At 42.0% G+C, this 23496-nt stretch overlaps 1 protein-coding gene across 6 annotated transcripts in view; it reads left to right on the forward strand.

Moving 5' to 3' along the window:
• LOC134355758 (A-kinase anchor protein 13-like) overlaps positions 1 to 23496 on the forward strand; it is a 557767-nt gene that overhangs the window by 46900 nt on the left and 487371 nt on the right. For 4 of the 6 annotated variants that reach the window (XM_063066124.1, XM_063066122.1, XM_063066127.1 and 1 more), the window contains exon 2: positions 394 to 446. The gene's annotated coding sequence lies outside the window, so the exon portion shown is untranslated. Of the gene's footprint in view, positions 1 to 393; positions 447 to 480; positions 821 to 9170; positions 9189 to 23496 lie in introns of those variants that run through there. The other 2 variants (XM_063066126.1, XM_063066125.1) reach the window with 2 other exon arrangements.

Here is a 23496-nt window from a genome sequence, read left to right on the forward strand (position 1 = left end):
GTCTTTTCTAAAAAAAAATGATAAATGCTAAAGAAACAGCAAGATTGCTGCCTGATGCGTCACAAAGTGCAGCGAGGAACTAGCTAACTAACTAATCATTGTGTTTCCAGGTTCCTGTATATATTTTGTTAACGTCTTCTGTATGGTGTAAATGTACCTCCTAATACATTGTTTATTTAAAGCAGTGTCTGCCTTGAATTTCAAAAGCTGCCCTTAACTTTTGCAATAAATAGGCTTGGTATTTTAATCATTTTTTCTTCCCAGGATTCCTCCAATCTTCTCATTCCCCATCCCACTCTTGTCTCTATTACCTGCTGATAGAAAGTTTGTTTGTGAGCTCTGGTGACAAGTTTTATTTTGATACTGAGTTAATTTTTTTTTTGTCTTTTGCAGATTACTGTGGACTTTGGAAGAGAAACATCATCTGACTGGTGATTTTCCATTGAGTAAGTTTTTAAAATCTAACCTTCTTCCTTTTCCCTTTTCAAAGTTGACTTTGCACATTATTTTCCCTTGGATTTGGGAGTTCTGTGCATGTATTGAGCGCTTGGTGTTCCATGTGGTTGGTCTGTATTGATACTAGGCTGTAATTACCACTTGGAGGAAGCAGAGCATCTGCATGCTCTTTGGGCAGTGAACAACAGCAATAATCTGGGCTGCTTTTCCTCAACGTAATCAAGGACCAGTGGCGCTTGTTTATGATGCCACCATTGCCTAGGCTAAGATTAGCAAGATCTTAAAAGAATTGGAACTGGGAAGCGCACTCTGCCTGTTGGATCTGCCGGCCAGTGGTGTAGAGGCTTCTGCGCCAGACTTTGAGGTGAGCAGTCACAGGTTTGAATCTGGCCGTCTCCTTTCGCACTTTCCATCTGCGCTGGGTTGAGCATTGAGCTAGCAACTTGGCCTTGTTTTTTTAAAAAAAAATAAAACAGATAAAATGCTAAAGAAATGGCAAGCTTGCTGCCCGATGTGCCGCTGGGTGTGGAAAGGAACAACAACATCAACAAGAACAACAACTGTCTGTTGAATCTGGCCTGCATTTAGTAAGGTGTTGTCCAATCTGATAAGTTTACCCAACCCTCCTTTCCTTTCTATTTGTTTCAATCTTATCAAGAGTCTACCAGCCGTAACCCTTAAATATCGAAATTCACTATTTTCATTGAAGTTTGAGGAAAAGATGAGCTTTATTTGTCATGTGTTCAATGAAACATACAGTGAAATGTGCGCTAGTATCAAATCTTATCAGGAATGATTATGCTGGGGGCAGCCCACAGGTGTTGCCATGCTTCTGTCACCAATGTAGCGTGTCCTTACCCTGCTCTTTGGAATTTTATAATAAACCAGCATGGAGAATAAACAAATTCCTTTGGCAGCGGCAGGAATTGAATCACAATCAGTGGTCGCTGGCTGGCACTGTAAAGTGATGCGCTAACTGCAACTCTAACACACCACTGTGGGAGACTGTTCCAGAGATTTGTGATCCTCTGGGAGAAGAAATTCTACTGAACATGCAGTAATTAGTTGACCCTTGTTTTCAGCAAGTGACATCCCTGCCCTCACAGTTCCAGCTTCTCCCATGAAGCATCATCCTCTGCCTTGAGAATCTTTCTCACTCAACAGCAGCGGACATGATAAAATGCTGGCGCAGACTCGATGGGCCGAATGGCCGACTTCTGCTCCTTTGCCTTATGGTCTTATGGACATTATGGCAATAATGCACAAGAGGCCTACACCATCTGTCCTTCCCTTGTAAAATAATTCACTCACTCCGGCTATTGTTTCCGTAGCCCTCCCCTGAATTTTATCCCATACATTAACATCCACAAGATCACAAGACAAAGGAGCAGAAGTAGGCCATTCGGCCCATCGAGTCTGCTCCGCCACTCCATCATGAGCTAAGCTATTCTCCAATCTAATTCCAATTTCTGGCTTTTTCCCCATATCGCTTAATACCCTGACTAATTAGATACCTGTCAATCTTCTCCTCAAACACCCTCCTTGAGATTAATCCATCCTTGAGATTAATGCTGTAAGTAATACTTCACTCGTGATCTCACTGATCTCATGCGGAAGGCTTCGGGAGTAAACCCTGAGGGGAAAAATCCGGAACTGGAGTCCCTAAGGCAGTCCTACATTGAGTTCAATACTGACTGGCACCCCCTGCAATGCTGCTGGTGCCAAATTGTATCGGTCTCTGCCGTTCCTTTGGGTTCATCAGATGTGTGGAGGCGGGGGAGCTTACTACACGGGCAACAGGTTGCTCTCTCCATATTGTACTGCCCTGCCTCGTGCATCTACACAGCTAGGATGCAACATCCGTGGTTAACCCTGACCGACGGAGGCCTCATCAATCTCCACTTTTTCATATATTCTGCTCTATAGAAATAAACAGCAGGATTCTGCTGGCTTTTCTGAATGCTTGCCATACCTCCGCCTATAGATTTTGGTGAATCAGGTAGTGTGAGATATGTGGCTCATAAGTGAAATGTTGGTTCTTTGCAATGCAAGATGGCTTAATGCAATGTTTTTTTTTAGCTCTTAATATACCGGTTCTTATTGGCTCACACCAAATGTTTTAGGAACAGCTTCTTTCAGCCTCTTTTCCTCCACCATCAGATTTCTGAACAGACAATCAAGCAACCCATGGTCACACTGAGTTTTTGTGAGGGTTGCATGTCCATATGAAGGTTTGGGTTTAAAAGATCACATGGCAGGCCACGGCAGCATATTCAGTGCAAAGGCGTTTATCGTGTGTTAGAGGTTTAAAAAAAATAGAAAATGTGCAAAGATATTTACAGTTTTAAAAATGGCAAAATAACACAAATGACAATAGAGAAAATACCATAGACCTTTAGGACTACAGCTCCAAACATCAGTCTGAAGTTGTACACCTCACCTTGCCACACCCTCTCTCCCTCTTCACCTACCTCAAAATGAGCCTTCACGGAAGGAGGATCTCCTTACTGGAGGAGGAAAAGGGATAGTCCCTTCTTTGGAATGTGGGAGGAGTTGTTACCATGAGCCTGAACAATTACACAAACACCAGAACATAGGATTTCACATCCTTCTGCACAATCACAAATGTCCGCAAATGTATCCATGACAATAAGATCACAGATACAATGTGCAGCAAAATCATTCGACGGCTGACCATCTTCCAGGAGCCAGCACTCTTCCCCATCCCCCCCAGAATGAACTCTTTCGCTGAGCCTGCACTGAGCACGTGCCACCACAAACCGGCACCTTTTTAAAGACGCCCTACCCATCAGTCAGGGTCCCCTCCCTGAAAACTGGAGGCAACAACAAACAGCACGCGACAAAGAATGCCACTGTCCTGAAGTGTGCGAGTACAAACAGAAGTGTTCATTCTATGCGTTAGTCTAACGTGCACACCAGATAAGCATAACTAATGAGAATTATGGGGCTATGGGTGGGGTGGGGGGGAGAGCAGGGAGGAAGAAATTACTTGTGGCAAACCTGCTCTGTCACACCCATGAACACTACCTCATTAATTTTTACTCTGCTTATTTTTTTATATGTGTGACGAAGGTCATTGATGATGGATCCCACTTTGTTGAGGCACACCACCACCACTGATTCATTTTGTATACAATGTTTTAGGAACAGCTTCTTCCCCTCTGTGTGGCGCGTGGCCAAGTGGTTAAGGCGTTGGACTAGCGATCTGAAGGTCGTGAGTTCGAGACCCAGCCGAGGCAGCGTGTTGTGTCCTTGAGCAAGGCACTTAACCATCCACTGCTCCAGTCCACCCAGCTGAAAATGGGTACCGGCAAAATGCTGGGGGTTAACCTCGCGATAGATTGGCGTCCTATCCGGGGGGGAGTCTCGTACTCTCAGTCACTTCACGCCACAGAAACCGCATAAGCGCCGGCCTGATGAGCCTAAGGCTCGGGACAGACTTTAACTTAACTTCTTCCCCTCCACCATCAGATGTCTGAACAGTCCATGACCCATGAAAAATTACCTCAGTATTTTGCTCTCTTGCAGTATTTGTATTTCTTATTATAACTTACTATATTTATATATTGCACTGCACGGCTACTGCAAAACAAACAAATTTCTTGACATTTGCCAGTGATAATAAACCTGATTCTGATTGGTTATTATGTTAGAGTCCTATTCATTAAAAAGAAATTGATTTGGTACATGGAATTTAATTAGTTGGATCTGTTAGTAGTGAATGCATTAATATTTTTAGTGTTTTTTTTATATAAACTGTACCTGGGTAATTTGGCCTCCTTATCGCACTGGAGTTAACTCAAAGATGCTGCCTGATTGTAACAAATGGAGCTTGGTAATTGGCCATGAGGTATGATGTTCCTTGCGATAATTGTATTTTGTAGATGGTCTCAGGTTCCGTCTTCATGTAGAAGTGCAATTTGAGGTGTGTCAGTAGAGAAATACTTCAATAAATGAGCCTTGTGTCTTGTCTTCTAATTTTTCACTGTGAATACAATCAAAACACGTTATCCTATGTACTTATTCTTGCGTTTTTTTTATTGTTTGTGTTTTTAATGTTCTACATCAGATCTGGAGTAACAATTATTTCGTTTTCCATTACACTTATGTACTGGAAATGACATTAAACAAGTTTGAATCTTGATGTGTTACTTCCCTGAGACTTAAGTTGTTACATTTCTGTAACTTTTTTAATGATAAAGCTTTGGACCCGCTTCTGAGCTGCATGCAATCTTTCCACTCTTGAATAGGTTTTCAAGCTTGTAAATACTTTTCACAAGAAATGGAAAGCATTGCTTGGTAACAGATTTGGACCAAAAATGTCAGAGGAATGAGTTTAGATGTAAATGATGGTTAACAAAGTTGACTTACAACAGAGACATCAGCATTATGTGTAAGGTAATTGAATTAATATTAGTAATGGAATAATATCACAACAGATAAGTTTTTCTACATTCATGGAACAGGCCATTGCTGGTGAGGCTAACAGTTGTCCATTCCTTACCCACTTTGAGAAGGCTGTGTAATCTGATACTTTGAATCCATCAGAATTATTTGGCACAAGCAATTGGCTTGATGGGACACTTCATTTGGTTCAAAGTACATTTATTATCAAAGTATGTTTACATCATGGAACCTTGTGATTCATCTCCTTACAGGCCCCTATTTTTAAAACAAAAGCTCAAAGAACCCATTTTTTTAAAAAAGACTGTCAAACACCCAAAGTGCAGAGAAAATTAAAACAAACCATGCAAGCAATAAATGCAAGCAAATAGCATTCTGAACTGAAGTCCACAAAGATTCTGTACAAAGACACTTAGCTAAGAGCAGAGCTGAGTAAAGTTCCACCACTGTAGGTAAGGAGTTTGTACGTTCAGTCCATGACTGCGTGGGTTTCCTCCAGGTGCTCTGGTTTCCTCCCACAGTCCAAAGACGTACCGGTTGTTAGGTTAATTGGTCAATGTAAATTGCTTATTGTCCTGTGATTAGGCTGCAATTAAATTGGGGGATTGCAAGGTGGCACAACTTGAAGGGCTGGAAGGGCCTATTCTGTGCTGTATCTCAATAAATAAATAAATGAACTTTGTGGAGCAGCGAGCTGAATTGACCCGCCCCTCAATGAACCATAATGGTACGTCTTTAGTTACAATAGGCCAAGTCAAAGGTAGAAAACATAACTGAGCTATGTATATTTGTCTTTTAGAAGCGTAGAAAACCTACAGCACAATACAGGCCCCTTGGCCCACAATGCCGTGCCGAACATGTGCTTGCTTTAGAAATTACCTGGGGTTACCCATAGCCCTCTGTTTTTTTTCTAAGCTCCATGTACCTATCCAGGAGTCTTTTAAAACACCCTATTGTATCCGCCTCCCACCACTGTCGCTGGCTCCCTATTCCATGCGCTCACCACTCTCTGCTTTTAAAAAAGAAACAACTAACCCCTGACATCTCTGTACCTACTTCCAAGCACCTTAAAACCACACCCTCTCGTGTTAGCCATTTCAGCCCTGGGGAAAAAGGCTCTGACTATCCACAAATCAATGACTCTCATCCTCTTATACACCTCTATCAGGTCACCTCTCATCCTCTGCTGCTCCAAGGAGAAAAGGCCGAGTTCACTCAACCTATTCTCATAAGACATGCTCCCTAATCCAGGCAACATCTTTGTAAATCTCCTCTGCACCCCTTTCTGTAGTTTCCACATCCTTCCTGTAGTGAGGTGACTAGAACTGAGCACAGTACTCCAGGTGGGATCTGACCAGAGTCCTATATAGCTGTAACATTACCTCTCATTCTTTAACTCAATCCCACAGTTGATGAAGGCCAATGCGTTGTATGCTACTTTAACCACAGAGTCAACCTGCGCAGCATCTTTGAGTCTCTTATGCAGTTGGAGCCCAAGATCCCTCTGACCCTCCACACTGCCAAGATTCTTACCATTAATACTATATTCTGCCGTCATATTTGACCTATCAAAATGAACTACCTCACACTTATCTGGGTTGAACTCCATCTGCTGCTTCTCAGCTGAGTTTTGCATCCTATCGATGTCCCGCTGTAACCTCTGACAGCCCTCCACACTATCCGCAAGACCCCCAACCTTTGTGTCATCAGCAAATTTACTAACCCATTCCTCCACTTCCTTATCCAGGTCATTTATAAAAATCACGAAGAAAAGGGGTCCCAGAATGGGAAAGCCAATTCTGGATCCACAAAGCAAGGTCTCCATGGATCCCATGCCTCCTTACTTTCTCAATAAGCCTTGCATGGGATACCTTGTCAAATGTCTTGCTGAAATCCAAATCTACTGCTCTACCTTCATCAATGCGTTTAGTCACATCCTCAAAAAATTCAATCAGGCTCATAAGGTACGACCTGCCTTTGACAATGCCATGCTGGTTATTCCTAATCCTATTATGCCTCTCCAAATGTTCATAAATCTTGCCTCTCAAGATCCTTTCCATCAACTCACCAACCACTGAAGTTCTTAAAATTGCTGGCTTTTCATTCCAGATTTATTTCATTTTAGTAGTAAGGTTAATGTCACTGAAGTCCCTTCTCTACATTAGTGGTCCAGTAGCAGAAACATTTGAGGCACAGTATTCCTGAATTATAGATTGGGGGTGAGCCTATTGCATTTACAAGCCAGGATTGGAATAGATGTGATGAGCTGAATGACTTCCATTTGCTTGTGCTAGTAACATCAAGATAGTTTTTGTTTACTTTGATGTTATAATGAGATAAGATTTTTATTTTTTGTGCTCAGTTATCCTGAATGCCCTGTATTGATCCCTTTCTGCAACTATGAAGGCAATGTCTAATTTGGTTCCTATGTCCAGCTCTTACACCCACTATTTCACAAGAAATTTAAGAGAAGGTTAGTGGTGTATTTGATGGTTCGCCAACATGTGGTGACACGAATTTGGCTTAGAGCCGATACGAAAAATTTGGCGCAACCTCTCAGCTGCAAATTCTTACTGATGAAGACCAGAAAACGCTGCACACATTCAACAGGCTAGGTAGCATCTGTGGAAAGAAAAACAGTTGAAGTGTAAGGTCTGGAACCCTTTATCAGAACCACAAAGGAGAAAAACAAGTTGGGTATCACGATGTTCGTTAAGGGACTAAGTTCAACATGGTATTGGTTCGGCATGATAGCATAGCGGTAATGCATTACAGCACTGGCAACCCGGTTCAGTTCCTACCACCGCCTGTGGTCCCGGTGCAGGTCGATGGGTGTGGGTGCTGTAAATGGTTTGGCGCCGACCAGCTGGGCCTGAGGGCCTCTTTTTGTGCTGTACTTCTCTATGACTGTATGACAACATCTGTGAGGAGTTGGTACATCCTCCCCCATGACGGCATGGGTTTCCTCTGATTGCTCTGCTTCCCTCCACGTTCCAAAGGCCTTGCGAGTCAGTAGGTTAATTGGTCACATGGGTGTAATTGGACAGCGTGGGCTTGTTATCTCTAAATAAATCAACAACTTCTGGAAATATCTGTGAGAATTGTTAGTATACTTGTTCTCATATTCCTTTGTTCTCATATTTCTTTGTTCTCATTTACCTTTATCTCCTGGAGAAGAGACTGTAATGACGTCTTTGGAATCACTGTTGTGTGGATGGATGTGATCTGTGCTCGCTGCTGTTTGACAATTACCAGTACAGGTATCTTGTTCTTATTTGGACATGGTGTGGAACAGTCTCTGAGCAGCGCCATCCTGCAACCACGGATTTAACCCGAGACTAATAACAGGACAATTTATAATGACCAGTTAACTTACTAACATCTACATCTTAGGACTGTGGGAAGTCAGAGCACCCGGAGGAACCCCATAGGTGCACAGGTTTGAGTGTGCAAACTTTGTTACAAAGTTTACTGGAAGTGAACTCTGAACTTTGACACCCCGAGCTGTAATAGTGTCGAGCTAACCACTGCGCTGCCTTGTTGTGGGAAATCAATGACAGGCCTCAATTATTTTGTATAAAACATTTAAGAATTTGTCATAAACACAAAAGATTCTGCAGATGCCAGAAATCCAGAGCAGCACAGGCAGAATGCAGGAGAATTCAGCAGGTCAGGCAGAATCTCTGGAAATGAATAAGCAGTTGATGTTTTAGGCTGAGACACTTTGTCAGGACTTTGTCAGATTGAGCTGTTGGAAAATGTTGCATGTAAATGGTACCAATTCTAGATGAGAATTGCACTTGCAATAAAGTTTAAATTTGATAGTAGTACCGAGCTCTTGACCAGTTGATTCTTGATTGCACTGCACCCCACTCACCCCAACTCTGAACTGATTCCACAGCCTATGGGCTCACATTCAAGGACTCTGCAGCTCATTCTCAATATTTATTACTTATTTTACGTTTTTAAAACTTTTAGTATTTGCCCAATTTGTGTTTTTTTTTGCACGTTTGTTGTTTGCCCTTGTTTGTATGCAGTTTTTTAATTTCTTTGAATGCTATAAGAAAATGAATCTCAGTCGTATATAGTGACACATATGTACCTTGATAATAAATTTACTGTGAACTTTGAGTGCACGGTGTTTATTGGTTAGTGGTTTGCTGCTGTACTGAACTTCCTGAGTAATTTTTTTGGTGAAGCACTCAGTCTGCTGAAGCCTAATTGTCTGCATTGTAACTTGAGGTTCATCAGCTTTTGTGATTTCCCACACTTTCTGGCTGTTGGTGTGGAGTCCTTTATTAATTACAGTAAGTTCATGTTTTAACCTGAATTCTGTTTGGTTTGATGACAAATGCTGTTAATTAGCTGAGGCAGGGATTGATGTAATGATGTTGGCCTGGGGTTAGAAGAGCAGGTGTTCCACTTGCAACTCTGTACTCTGTATTCTTTGTCTCATATCTCTTCTGCATCACTTCTGTCCTAAATGCTCTGTGACCATTTCAAACACTTTTTTATATGCACTTCATTATCCTGTTTAAACAGTAACAATATCATGTAGCTAACTTTTCTTTAAAATCGTCATTTCCTTTCAAGTTCGTGTTTATTGTCATTCAACCGTTCAGATGTATGCAGCTAAATGATAAAATCTTCCTCGGGGTCAAGATGCAGAACACAGTACATATACCACAAACAGCACATAAAGTAATGTTAACACAATAATATTAACAGGTTTAAAAAAAGTATTCTCTAGAGTACAAGTGGACATAAATTGCATATGATGTTTAGATAAATTTATTTATTTATGGTTTTATATTGCTATATTTATACTCTATTCTTGGTGCAACTGTAACGAAACCCAATTTCCCTCGGGATCAATAAAGTATGTCTGTCTATCTATCTAAATACGCAAGAGTACTGTTGCTGTCGTAAGTAATGTGTGCTGGGTGGTAGCTCTTCTCCCTGATCAAATAGTTCCAGTTTAATGGCCCTTTTTGTTTTTGCTTGATCTCTCCTCTTTCGTCCTTCACTGTAGACCATATACAGCCATGCCATTGACTTTTGGCATTGATGGAAAAGCCTCCAAAAAGCGCTGGATGCAGCCCAGTCCATCATAGGAAAAGCACTCCCACCATTGAGGACAACTACAAGGAGCGCTGCCACAAGAAGGCAGCATCCATCATCAAAGACCCCCACCCCTCCCCAGACCATGCTTTCTTCTCCCTGCTGCCATCGGGAAGGAGGTACAGGAGCCTTGGGTCCCACACCTCTAGGTTCAAGAACAGTTATTACCTTCAACCATCAGGCCCCTGAATCAGAATTGATAACTTCACTCACCTCAATTCACCAGATTGATTCCTGGGATGGCGTTCACCAGATTGATTCCTGGGATGGCAGGACTTTCATATGATGAAAGACCAGATGAACTAGGCTTATACTCGTTGGAATTTAGAAGATTGAGGGGGGATCTGATTGAAACGTGTAAAATCCTAAAGGGATTGGACAGGCTAGATGCAGGAAGATTGTTCCCGATGTTGGGGAAGTCCAGAACGAGGGGTCACAGTTTGAGGATAAAGGGGAAGCCTTTTAGGACCGAGATTAGGAAAAACTTCTTCACACAGAGAGTGGTGAATCTGTGGAATTCTCTGCCACAGGAAACAGTTGAGGCCAATTCATTGGCTATATTTTGAGGGAGTTAGATATGGCCCTTGTGGCTAAAGGGATCAGGGGGTATGGAGGGAAGGCTGGTGCAGGGTTCTGAGTTGGATGATCAGCCATGATCATACTGAATGGTGGTGCAGGCTCGAAGGGCCGAATGGCCTACTCCTGCACCTATTTTCTATGTTTCTATGTTTCAAACCTGAACTGATTCCACAACCTATAGACTCACTTTCAAGGACTCTACAGTTCGTGTTCTTGGAATTATTTATTTAAATATATATTTTTTAATTTGCATGGTTTGTCTTTTGCGTAATTTGTCAGAATCGGGTTTAATATCACCAGAATATGTCATGAAATTTGTTAACTTTGTGGAAGCAGTATGTGATATAGGGGGAAAAAAAACTGAATTACATTAAGTGTGTGTGTTAAATAGTTAAAATGCGTAGTGCGAAAACAGATATTTAAAAAATGTGAGGTAGTGTTCATGGGTTCAAGGTCCATTTAGAAATCTGATGGCAGAGGGGAAGAAGCTACTTGTGTGCAGTTTTTCATTGATTCTGTTGTATTTCTTTGTTCTACTGTAAGAATGTATCTCGGGTAGTATATGGTGATGTATATGTATTTTGATAATAAATTTACTTTGAACTGTGAAATTATTTTGTTACTAGATGTTCAGAGTGAGAATGCCAGAAGTAGAATCTCTAACCATCATATTAAAAACACTAGTGTTACAAGTAAAACTGTCGACCTGGAGGAGGTTGGAGATGGGAAGATTTGGAATAAGGATGAGAATTTTAAATGTCAAGCTGCAGCAGGGCTGGGAGCAAATACTGGATAATTAATATTTGCTTGTTAATTGAATTCTGACAGTCATTTTAATTGCTTGCAGTAACTATTTGAACAAAATGGTTGCTCATTATAGTTTATCCACCCTGTATCAGTCCTAGTTGACTGACAGTAGAGACTTGTTAAATGACTGCCTTTGTGATGCATATTTTGGCAATTGATTGGGGAAAAAATACTTGAGCTTTCAAAGCTAACATATAACATGTCAAGTAAAGTAATTGAAGGCAGAATTTCTCCACTCTAAACTTTCATTTCCAAGGTACAAGACCTTCAGATGTGTTTAATGAAAAGCACTCAGTCTGACAAATCTAGTAAACTTCCTGCAATAGTTTAAACTATATTTCTCTGTTTACACCAGCAAATGTCCAGAGTTATGGATGGGCCAGTTGAGTTCGTCAGCTGTGAAAGTTTGTTCCTGCATTTCAGAGGTTAGAGGTTGTCCTTTCCTGAAACTTTTAAGTGCGACTCCCAAACTACTTTTAGTTTGGGGGCTGCAGTTGTACTTGTAGGTCAGCAGGAAAGGGCTAACATGAATTAGTTGAAAATGTATGTTCTGACATAACAAGTAATCGGAGCCTCTGAGGTTTTGCACAAAGCAATATGTTACAAGTGAACATCCCATTTAATGTGAAACCTTTTTGAATTGAAGATTAATGAAGAGTAAAAGGTGAAAATGGTATTTTTTTTCCCCTTGAGTGTCACCTGTAACCTGATGTGCTCAATCTTTCTGTGCTTATCCACATTTTTATCTATTTGAGATGCAGCATGGAACAGGCCCTCCGTGGCTTGAAGGGCTGGCCGCCCAGAAATCTCCCAATTTAATCCTAGCCACATCACAGAACAATTTACAATTACCAATTAACCTAATAATCAGTACATCTTTGGTCTGTGGGTGGAAACCCAGAGGGAACCCACCAGGTCGCAGGGAGAATGCTCCAAAGTCCTTACAGGTAGCGGTGGGAATTGAACACGGGTCTCCTGTGCTGTAAAGCGTTGTGCTAACCACTGTTAACATGCTGCCCTTATCGTACCTAAATCGGACAGTGCAGTTCTGCTATGCATAGATGCTTAATAACATATTGAGTATGCCACACCAGATTGCAAAGAGAAATGGGGCCCTGGTGATAGTTTAGGGATGGATGGGTGAGAAGGATTGAAGATATTGCTCAGTGAGATGATATGTCAGCATGGACAAGTAGACTGAAGAGCTTTTTCCCTTTCTGTATGACTCTGTTCCTGAAGGATGGGGGAAAGAAAAGTTTAATTTATTGGATGTTTGTGTGTTTTAATACTTTACTTTGTTATATATTTTCCAACAGCTATTGCTGTTATAGTCACAGTTCTGTGTTGGGTGTGAAGCCTTGAATAACTCACCTCTGCAAGCTTGGTACTGATTCCTTCCAGTGTGCTCCAAAGAAATTCAGAAAGTATTGTGTCTAATTTTTAGACCCTTTTTTTTGAATGTGAAGTCTTAGATGGATGGTACTAAGCCCATTACTCATCCCTATATGGAGAAGAACAAGGTGATTTGGTGCTGTATTTGACCCCCAAATTGAGATTCGGGTTTTTAAATCTGTGCTCATTTCCAGCCGTGTCACATTCCCCTATATATCTTAATTTGTAGACTTGGCTGTACCAACATTTCTGGTTTTGCTCTCCATAAACCCTGGCATGATAGTGGATACTGCTGCTGAGGTCAAAAGATCCTTCAGGCCTTGCTCTGCCTTTACCCCATGCTGGTTCCCAGTTAAGCAAGGATAAGTGTGCAAAAGCTCTTGTTCTTTTTAAAATGCCCCATGGACTTCTCCAGACCAATCCGATCTCCAGAGGTATCTGAGCATCTCCAGTTTCACCTCATCATCATATATGAATTAAATCAATTGAGCTTTTGTACATCTTCCCCAATATCTCTCATTCCTCTGTTGTCATTTAATAAACCATTAGTCCTAGGTGGAAAATCTCATGACTAAAAACAGGAAAAGTGCAAAGAGTTCAGCTGGTGTGTAGCCAACATTACGCCTTTATTCAACAGTGCCACGAATGATTAATTGGTGATTCCCTTTTTTCCTTTTTTATTTGAGACCTTGTTGTGACCAAATTGGCAATGATGTTTATCTGATTAGTCATGATAAACTCCCTGTATTACTTTGAACACTGAAATATGTTGACTAAATGATAAGGTACGATAAATGCATTATGTGTTTGGAATGTGCTACACCTGTTTAAAGATTGTAGTACACTTCCTTCTTTGTACCCAATTTCTTTAAGCCCTTTGCTAGCTAACAAAACTTGCAGGAAAAAAATTGGCATTCAAATAAAAACTGGACTGTTGATTTCTAAAAGTGATAGAAGGCAGTGGTTAGAGTGCATTAGTAAAACTGCTTGTATCTTCCCTTGTCATGTCCTCTCCTACAAAAAAAAATCAGTTTAGTGTTTGACTGTAAACCATGAGACATAGGAGCAGGAAAGGTCCATCAAATCTGCTCAGCCATTCCATCATGGTTGATTTATTTTACCCCCTCAATCTCATTCTCCTCCCTTCCTCCTGTAAACTTTGACGCTTTTACTAATCAAGAACCTATCAACCTCAGCTTTAAATATACCCAGTGGCTTGGTCTCCACAGCCGTCTGTGGCGAAGAATTCTATGGATTTACTACCCGCTGGCTAAAGAGGTTCCTCCTGATTTGTTCTCGAGGGACATCTTCTATTCTGAATCTGTGCCAGAGGTTTGTGTTTTCGAATTTAAGGATCTCTGGTGATTTGTTTTGTTGGAGAGGATGGCAGCGCGCCTGCGTGTGCGCAGCCCTCCGGTGAAAAATGATATCGTATCTGTTAAATAGGGGCCGTGGACAATTCTGATTTGATGGAGAATGGACGTGAAAGCACAGAGGACCATCTGGAGAAATTTCTGATACGCCTGTTTGCTGCTGTCGTTACTGTGTGGTCGGGAATCTTTCGGAGGGTAGGCCTCAAAATCCCCGGCCTTGCCTGCTTTTGACGACCGAGAAGGAGGTCGAATCGTTCGGACAGAGATGCCGCTCAGTACTCGGTATCGGAGAGCTGATCAGAGCTCCAAGTTTTCGGATGACTCAGAGTCGGATTGTGGTCGGCATGGCAGGGAGAGTTTTTCTTCCTTCTCCCGTCTGCGTGAGATGTGGGACATTTGAGAAACTTTGAACTTTACTGTGCTCATGGACTTCTTCATCAAGTTATGGTATTGTTGTACTGTTGTAACTATATGTTATAATTATGTGGTTTTGTCCGTTTTTTCAGTTTTGGTCTGTCCTATGTTTTGTGATATCACACCGGAGGAAATAAGGTATCATTTCTTAATGCATGCATTACTAAATGACAATAAAAGAGGACTACGTGTCTTCATAATCTAATTTGGGTGTGGAGAAGAAACTGTATTCTGAGTACTTGAGCCACATCTGAATTGTACTGCTGAAAATGATCATTTTAGTGCTCTTCATTCCTTAAAGTCAGTTATGTATGATGAAGCTAGGCTGTAAATGATATAAAGTAGGTTATCTGAAAAAGTACACTTTTTACTCCAGTCTAATTGCTTACTTCAGTGTGGTTTTCTTCCCTTACTAATGGAGTATATAATCATATAGATTGCTTATCTCAGTCAGCTCCGTCATGGGCACTAGCATCCCCAGAATCCAGGACACCTTCAAAAGGTGATTCCTCAGAAAGGCAGCATCCGTCATTAACCCCCATCAGCTAGAACAGGAATAGGCCCACTTCTCATTGCTACCATCAAGGAGGTACAGAAGCTTGAAGACACACACTCAACATTTCATGGACAGCTGCTTCCCCTCTGCCATCAGATTTCTGAATGGACAATGAACTCATGAACACTACCTCAGTACTTTTTCCTCTCTCTTTGCGCTATTAATTTAATTTTCTATTTTATATGTACTTACTGTAATTCATTTTTATAATACGTTGCACAATATTGCTGCCACAAAACAACACATTTCACAACATGTGCTAGTGAAATTAAATCTGATTCTAAAAATTAATGTTCAGGAGCAGACAAAATTTGATGGATGTCCCTGATCTTTGATTTCTAGGTACTCTGCTCTCCTCTCAGTTCTTTCTATCACCAGCCCACCCCACTGCCCCCACTAATTTTCTTCCCCTTCTGGCTGCAGATGCTGATTTGTAAATTCAAAGCAGTTGCAGCAGAGATCACTGAGGTATTATGTCAGAACTTAATGTTTCAGCAGAAGCTTTCCTACAGTGATCTCATTTCCGTGCCCCCTTCCATCACTTTATGTTCTCCATTTTCCTCTTTCAAAAATCTCATAATCCTTGCTTCAGTGGTGATTTGAGATAATGCATTCTGTACTTCTAACAATTCTGCGTGGGAGGGATTCCTCTAATTTCCCTTTTAATTTTTTTTCTAATAATCACGAGTTGATGGCTCCTGCTACTAATTCATCAACCAGCTGGCAAAATCTTTCACTAACTACCCTCCCCAAACGATTATGTTCAACATCTGTTGGGTTTCTCCTTGAACTTCTCACTTCTCTCTTCCGGGAGAGGGGGATGGGGAGTCTGAAAAAGCGCAATTTTCTCCTTGTGGTTTTGTAACAGAGCATGGTATCATAAATTCTTTCTTTGGATTGTGATATCCTTGTTATGAAATCCTCGGAACTGTATACATTTCCACTGTGGCTCAACTAATGACAAATTCACACAGCTCTGGGCCTGTACTCACTGGAGTTTAGAAGAATGGCGGGGGGGGGGGGCGGGTGTCATGATTGCATTGAAACCTATTGAATACCGAAAGACCTAGATGGTGGATGTGGAGAGGATGCTTCTGAAAGTGGGTTGGCCTAGGATCAGAGGGCATCAGAGAAGAAGGACATCCCTTTAGAACAGAAATGTGGACTAATTCCTTTAGCCAAAGGGTAGTGATTCTGTGGAATTCATTGCCACAGGTAGCTGTGGAAGCCAAGTCATTGGGTATATAAAGCAAAGCTTGATAGGTTCTTGATTAGCCAGGGCATCAAAGGATATGGGGAGAAGGCAGGGGAGTGGGGATGACTGAAGAATTGGATCAGCCCATGATTGAGTGGCAGAGCAGACTCGATGGGCTGAATGGCCTACTTCTGTTCCTTTGTCTTGTGGCCTTATGAAAGGGAGAATAAATCAGTCATGACGGAACAGATCTAAATGAATGGCTTAATTCTGCTCCTATGTCCTATAGTCTCACCTAAAATCAAATTATTTTGTATTTTATGTATCCTGTTTGCCATTTGCATCTGCAGCAGTATCTTCTAAATATCTGTAAACCACCTGCATCCTCCTGAGATTTTCTCAATTCAGATTAAGAAGGTGCCCGCTGCTGTCCAAACGGAATGTTTTGTAATCATAACCTGCGCTTCTGAGCCGTTACAGTGTCAGTGGGTTTGAGATGTCATCACTGAAGGAAAGTGATTGGCATCCCTTTCCCAATTACCGTCGATGTCACTTCTTCCCCCGTGTATCTGTTCATTGTGACGCAGATGTGACTGACTGCACCCAGTTTATTCACTGTAATTTCATTTCCAGCTCTTTGCCATTGTCCGTAATCTGCAGTACTGTGCAAAAGTCTTGGGCATTATATATTTTCCCAGCCATGATTCCTCTCTTCCTGCTCCTTCCCAGTGTCAGCCCACAATAGAGCCCCATAGCAGAATCAGGTTTATCATCAGTTAAAAATATTAGGCACCTTAGCTATATATACTGTATGTGCCTTGGACTTTTGCACACTTCTGTATTACCGTACTGAAGTGTAATTGTACTCATTAGTTTATACTTTGCCACAGTTACTGTCAGATTTTTGCTTCTACTATTTTGATTTTCTTCCTGTCCTAGGGATGGAGGGCTGTGTGTGTTTGTGTTGAGAGTAGTGGGATGTCCTTTTAAAATGGAAATGAGGAATTTCTTTAGCCAGAGAAATATAGATTCTTCATTGGTCAGGGCCTGCAGGGATATGGGGAGAAGGCAGGTGATTGGGGCTGGGAGGGAAAAGAATCAGCGATGATGGAGCAGACTCTACGGGCCCAGTGGCCTAATACTGCTCCTATACTTTGTGGGAAAGGGGTTTGTTTCAGTTGTTTTCTTCAGTTGCTATTGTTCTGTGTTGTGTTGAACAGTGTGAACATATTACGTTGGCGCCAGAATGTGTGGTGACACTTGTGGGCTGCCCCAGCTCATCCTTGGGTGCATGGGTTGTTAACACAAACAACACATTTCACTGTTTCAACGTACGTGTGATAAATCTGAATTTTCATATAAGAAGACAAAATTTGAGAGTGCCACATGACAAGAAAGAATTTGTTTTGATCTCCAACTGTTTCCCTCCAATCGCCCTTTGCCTCCAACTGTCCTGCAAAGGTTTCTGTGTTCACTTTCCCCAGCGTTTGCATGGGGTTTATTTTTGAACTGCTTCTAATCTGTCTTGTTGGTCGGCCTCTCGTTGAGTCGTGCTGACTGATGCTAAGTAACGGTCATGGAGAAACGGTATCTGGGCAACTGGACTCTGTCAATGCTGGTTGATGATTACTGGACACTTGAGCGAGAAGCCTCAGACACTGAGTACAAACAAAAATCATCAACGGAACATTTTTAATTTAGTTGGATGATTGCAAAGGGTCAGCACTGTTGTGCAATTAAATGCATTCATTATATTCAATAAAAGTTCAGTTCTTGTTTCTGTGTGAAACTAGTCTGAAATTATATTTGTGTTCAGCTTCAAGTAGTCTTATCATGAGCAAAAAAAAATCTCTGGAGAAGCAACACTTTCAAAAAAATTCCTGTCCTTTGACATGTGTCCCATCATCTTGATAATGCATTTTTTTAAGAGGAAAGTACAGTACTCTATTGTCCTCAGGTGCCATGTAGCCGCTTCATCTGTATCCTTGTGTTAACAGCCTCTTCTGCCACCCCATGCTGACTGTGCCTTATGAATTCTAGTTTACCTGCTGCTAAATGTGTCGAGGTTCTGCAGAAAGTGGAGCCAAGAAAAGCAGCCCATTAGAGGAGCTCTTAAATGCCGTCCTTGACACAGCCTGGTAAACAGTGCTAATGGCTGCTAAAATACAAATGTGCTGGAAACGCACAGCAGGTGGAATTGCTTTGGAGGGGAAGATGGTTAGCATTTCAAGCTGGGTCCCTTCTGCAAAAAGGTTTTTAATGAAGGGTGTCGACCTGGTGTTCTGGTTCAAATGTTAATTGATTGGTGCACTTACTTCATATTCCCAGCATTTGCATTTTTTAACCAGTTCCAAAAATTCATTGGACTTCTCTGTGGTTTTCATAATTTCCTTTGTAAGCAGCCGGGCAAGTTTATTATAGACACAGCAAGGGCAGTGTTCCTTCAGCAAATTAGTGTAATACAACAGTGCCGAGGTGGAATCATAGTACAGGCGTATTAGCAATCACTCGAGATGAATATCATGTTCTAAAGGTGGTTATTCCCTTAATGGAGAATGCCTATGAGTGACTTTTTTTTTAGATGTGGGGAGGGTGGTGCAAGGACAGCCTCCACATGGTTCTTGACAGATCAGGGTCAGGGTCCAGTTACACGGAATCTAAGACAACCGAGGACCCTTTACTGCTGCAGCCTTCCTCCACCTTCACTGCCACTGTGAATCATCATCATCATCATCTGCCAGCTCCGCTGTTAAGGTCTTTGTTGGATCGCAATTTGATTGTGATTCTTCATCATCATCCTCTGCCAGCTCCGCTGTTAAGGTCTTTGTTGGATCGCAATTTGATTGTGATTCTTCATCATCATCATCATCATCATCATCATCATCATCTGCCAGCTCCGCTGTTAAGGTCTTTGTTGGATTGCAATTTGTCTGGAACCTCCCCCTTGAGCTTGTCTCCATAGATGACCCTATCAGGAGCTAAGCTGCAGATGGCATGCTCTCAGGATCTCAGGAACTTGAGCCTTTCCAACAGGACAACGTGGAGATTCTAGGAGAAGATTGTTGGTGAAGTCATAAGGCATAGAAACAGGCCTTTTAGCCCAGCTCATCCATGCCAACCAACCAAGATGTCTGTCTATGCTATTCTCATTTGCTCCTGTTTGACCCATATCCCTCTAAACCAGGGGTTCCCAGCCTGAGGTCCACAGAGCCCTTGGTTAATAGCGGGGGTCCATGGCACAAAAAAAAGGTTGGGAACAGCTGCTCTAAACCCTTCCTATCCCCATAACAAATTTTAACAATTTAAATTGTATAGACAGTTGAAAAGAAAAGATTGGGGCTGTGGATGGTAGTGCAGGTGAGACCATACCTGCAGTATCACAAGCACAACAAAATCTACAGATGCTGGAAATCCAAGTAACACACAGAATGCTGGAGGAACTCAGCAGGTCATTCAGCATCTATGGAAAAGAGTAACAGTCGACATTTTGGCCCAACTGGTTGGAGGAGCAAGACCTTGAATTCCATCTAGGTAGCCTCCAACATTATGGCCTGAACATAGGTTTCTTGAGCTTTTTGTTAATTGCCCTCCCACCTCATCATCTTCACCATTCCCCATTCCTGTTTTCCCCCACTCACCTTATCTCCTTACCTGCCTATCATCTCCCTCTGGTACTGCTCCCCTTCCCTTTCTTCCATGGTCTTCTGTCCCTTCCTATCAGATTCTCCCTTTTTCAGCCCTTTATCTCTTTCACCAATCAACTTCCCAGCTCCTTACTTTGCCCCCTTCCTCCTTCTGGTTTCACTTATCACCTACCATCTTGTACTACTTCCACCCCCCCCCACCTTCTTCCTCTGACTTCTCTTCTTCCCTTCCAGTCCTGATGGCCGAAAACATCGACAGTTCATTCTTTTCCATAGATGCTGCCTAGCCTGTTGAGTTCCTCCAGCACTTTGTGTGTTAGCCTTACCTGGAGCATTGTATCACCTTAATAATGGAAGGATATACTCTTCTTGCTAGAAGTACAACAAAGGTCCACCTGATTGATGCCCCTGGAATCGAGAGGTTATCTTATGACAAAAGACCAAGCAGATTTGGTGGTGTTTTGAAGAATGTGGTGTGATCTTCTCAAACAGTATCAGAATATTGCATCTTTGGATTCTGTGAGAATGTTTTACCCATGGTGGGTGAGTCTATTTTTATTGGCACAGTCTCCGCAAATGTTTGCCCACTGAAGATTGAGATGATGATGACGTTCTGCTTTTTGAGAGCTGTGAATTCCATTTTCCAAAGTTATGGATGATGAGTCATTGAAGCTGAGAGACTTTTCATGATGTTTCGGGGATCAGAAATAAAAACCAAATTGACATCAACAAACTGGGTCAGCCCAGGTTTCAGGATAGGGGCGTGTGTGGGTGATGGTTCTTCTGGCTTCTGTTACTAATGCCAGGGAATAGAATTGGTTTGATAGTTGTTGCAAAGTGGTTTCACAGCCATCGTGTAGTTGCTGCTACCACCAATGTTAAAAGAATTCATTGCATGGACATCTTCAGCTCTTCAGAAGGAAAGTAGATGTAAGTTATCCTTGATCCTGAGGGAGAAGATGGATAATAATGGCTCTTCTCCTTTGCAGCAGTGACATTTTTTTTATAATGGATAATTATATCAATGGCTAGAGGTTTCAATAGGGAGTATACAAATGATCAAACTTTGTATTGTTCTGTGCAATTAATATGTTCTGATTGTTCTGTTTATTTGGGCAATGTAAGCAACATTGGCCAACAGCTCATTTCTCCAAATGGGGGATGGATTTAGAGACAACATGTTGTAGCTATAATTCAGGGTAGTTGCTCACATGTTCTCAGCTGATGTCAATGCTTTGTACTACCTTGCAACAAGTTTTATTGTAATATGCTCAGGCTTAGTTGTAAATTTCTCAGAAGTTAATTTATTCAAACAGAAGATGTGTGGTGAAATGGTCTACTTCTAATAGGGGAATGTTGGTTCAGAATCCTGTGTGAGCAATTTTTATTTTGTACTTTCCTCTGCCGTTGAAGGTGCCCAGTCTGCCCTTTTAGTCCATTCTACCAAATACTGCAAGTCCTGTTCACGGTTTATTAGCAAGACTGTCTACGGGAGAGCTCCGTGGCCTCTTGTCGCAAGGACTAGTCCTTGTGCTGCGGGCTTGCTAGTTGCAGCAGTCTAGCAGGGGAGACTCCAGAGGCAGTGTGGTGCAGCGTCCCTGCTGTAATGGAGGCTGGCTCCTCCAGTAATTGCTTAGTGGAAGACTAACTGAGTGGATGGGTACGTTTGTCTGTGGACTGCTAAGATCTGCTTGTTCTTGCCGATGACCCCAATGCCCCATCAATTTGCAGGACGTTGAAGGTATAGATAGGGTAAATGTAAGCAGGCTTTTTCCATTGAGGCTGGGTGGGGCTACAACTGGGTGGTCATGGGTGAAGGGTGAAAATTTTAAGGGGAACATGAGGGGAAACTTCTTCACTCAGAGGGTTATGAGTGTGGAAAGAGCCGCCAGCAGAAGTGGTGCATTTTCAATATGTAAGAAAATTTTGGCTGCATACATGGACGGTAGGGATATGGAAGGCTATAGTTCCAGTGCAGGTTGATGGAAGTAGGCAGTTTAAATGGTTTGGCATGGACTAAAGGGCCTGTTTCTGTGCTGTCCTTTTCTATGGTGCTTTGACTCTAATTTGACTTTTGAACATGAGAAACAAGTGGGGGCACCTAGAAAAAAAGCCATATGGTCACTGGAGAGTGTGCCAACGTTACATTACTGCAAGTAGATTAGGATGAAATACGTGAGGCAATTGCAATACCACAGTGTTGCCCTGGAACAGGGGTTCCAAACCTGGGGTCCATGCATCCCTTGCTTAATGGTAGGGGTCCATGGCATTAAGAAGGCTGGGAACCCCTGGTCCAGAAGGTGCGGCTAAGCTTGTGCTTATAAAGCTTGCAAGGGTTTTGGTGAAGAGTTTCACTTTGGTAATGAAAGCTCTAAGCCAGTACCACACTGGTAGCAGCTCTCAAAATCTTCAAAGTATCTGCATTTGAAGCAGGGTCAATTTTTAGTCTATATTTTTGGTCAAAATGGATGTGAAAGGGTTCATTTTTTTTCAATGAGCTGGGAATGGGTGCCGATGGATGGGGGTGGATAAGATGCCCAAAGTGGGGTAATCAGAGGGAGCTGTCACATAGATATGGGACTCTTTTGATCATACAGTACGGCTAGACATTTTAAAAAATGCCATTGTAAATGCTCATTGCCGTGAGCAATTCAATCAATCTTTTGATGTGTATAAAGGGACTTGGAACTGACATAACATTCCTCAGAAAAGCCTATAAAAGCTGCTTTTATTGAGTTCCAACAATTGTAGAACAATGTTAGCACTAATGTAAACTGTTCCTGACAGTACCTTCCAAACCAATGACCTCTGCCACCAGGCACGAGAGCATGGGATTACAGCTACCTGCAGTTTCTCCTCCATGTTGTCCACCATCTTGACGCAGAAATACATTTTTCCCCTCTTGTTGCTGAACCTAAGTTCTAGGGCGTCTTTAACAGAAGCACTTGAAGCTTTTCAAGAAGGTGATTCTGTATCTTCTAGGCACAGGTGAGGGATGGACCAATAAATGTTGGCCCTGCTAGCAATCACCACTTGCAAGGTATGGCAGCATAGCAGTTAGCGCAATGCTTTACAATGCCAATGATGGAGAGTTCAATTCCCACCATTGTCTGAAAAGAGTTTGAACGTTTTCCCCTTGACCACATGCATTTCCACCAGATGCCGCAGTTTCCTCTCCTATTCCAAAAAAGACAGGTGGGTTGCTGGCAGCATGGTGATACTTATGGGCTGCCCCCAGCACGTCCTTGGACTATGTTGATTGCTGTCGCAAACACACATTGCACTGTACATGTGACAAATAAAGCCAACTTTAAAATCCTAAAATTAAGTTTCTCGAAGGCTGATGTAAGGGCTTTTCACTGTAGGGTTTCTGAGGGTTGCAAAAGTTCTTGCGTTGCCTGCACAGAGTATTTTACGTTGTCAACAAAATTCCAACAGCAGATACTAGAATCGATATCAGATCTGGTGTTTTCTGTTTTGACTGATATAAACCAGGCAAATCTCAGGATTAGTAATTTAGATCTGCCCTGGGTG

This window comes from Mobula hypostoma, chromosome 13 (genome assembly GCF_963921235.1).
Source record: "Mobula hypostoma chromosome 13, sMobHyp1.1, whole genome shotgun sequence".
Classification (NCBI taxonomy): domain Eukaryota; kingdom Metazoa; phylum Chordata; class Chondrichthyes; order Myliobatiformes; family Myliobatidae; genus Mobula; species Mobula hypostoma.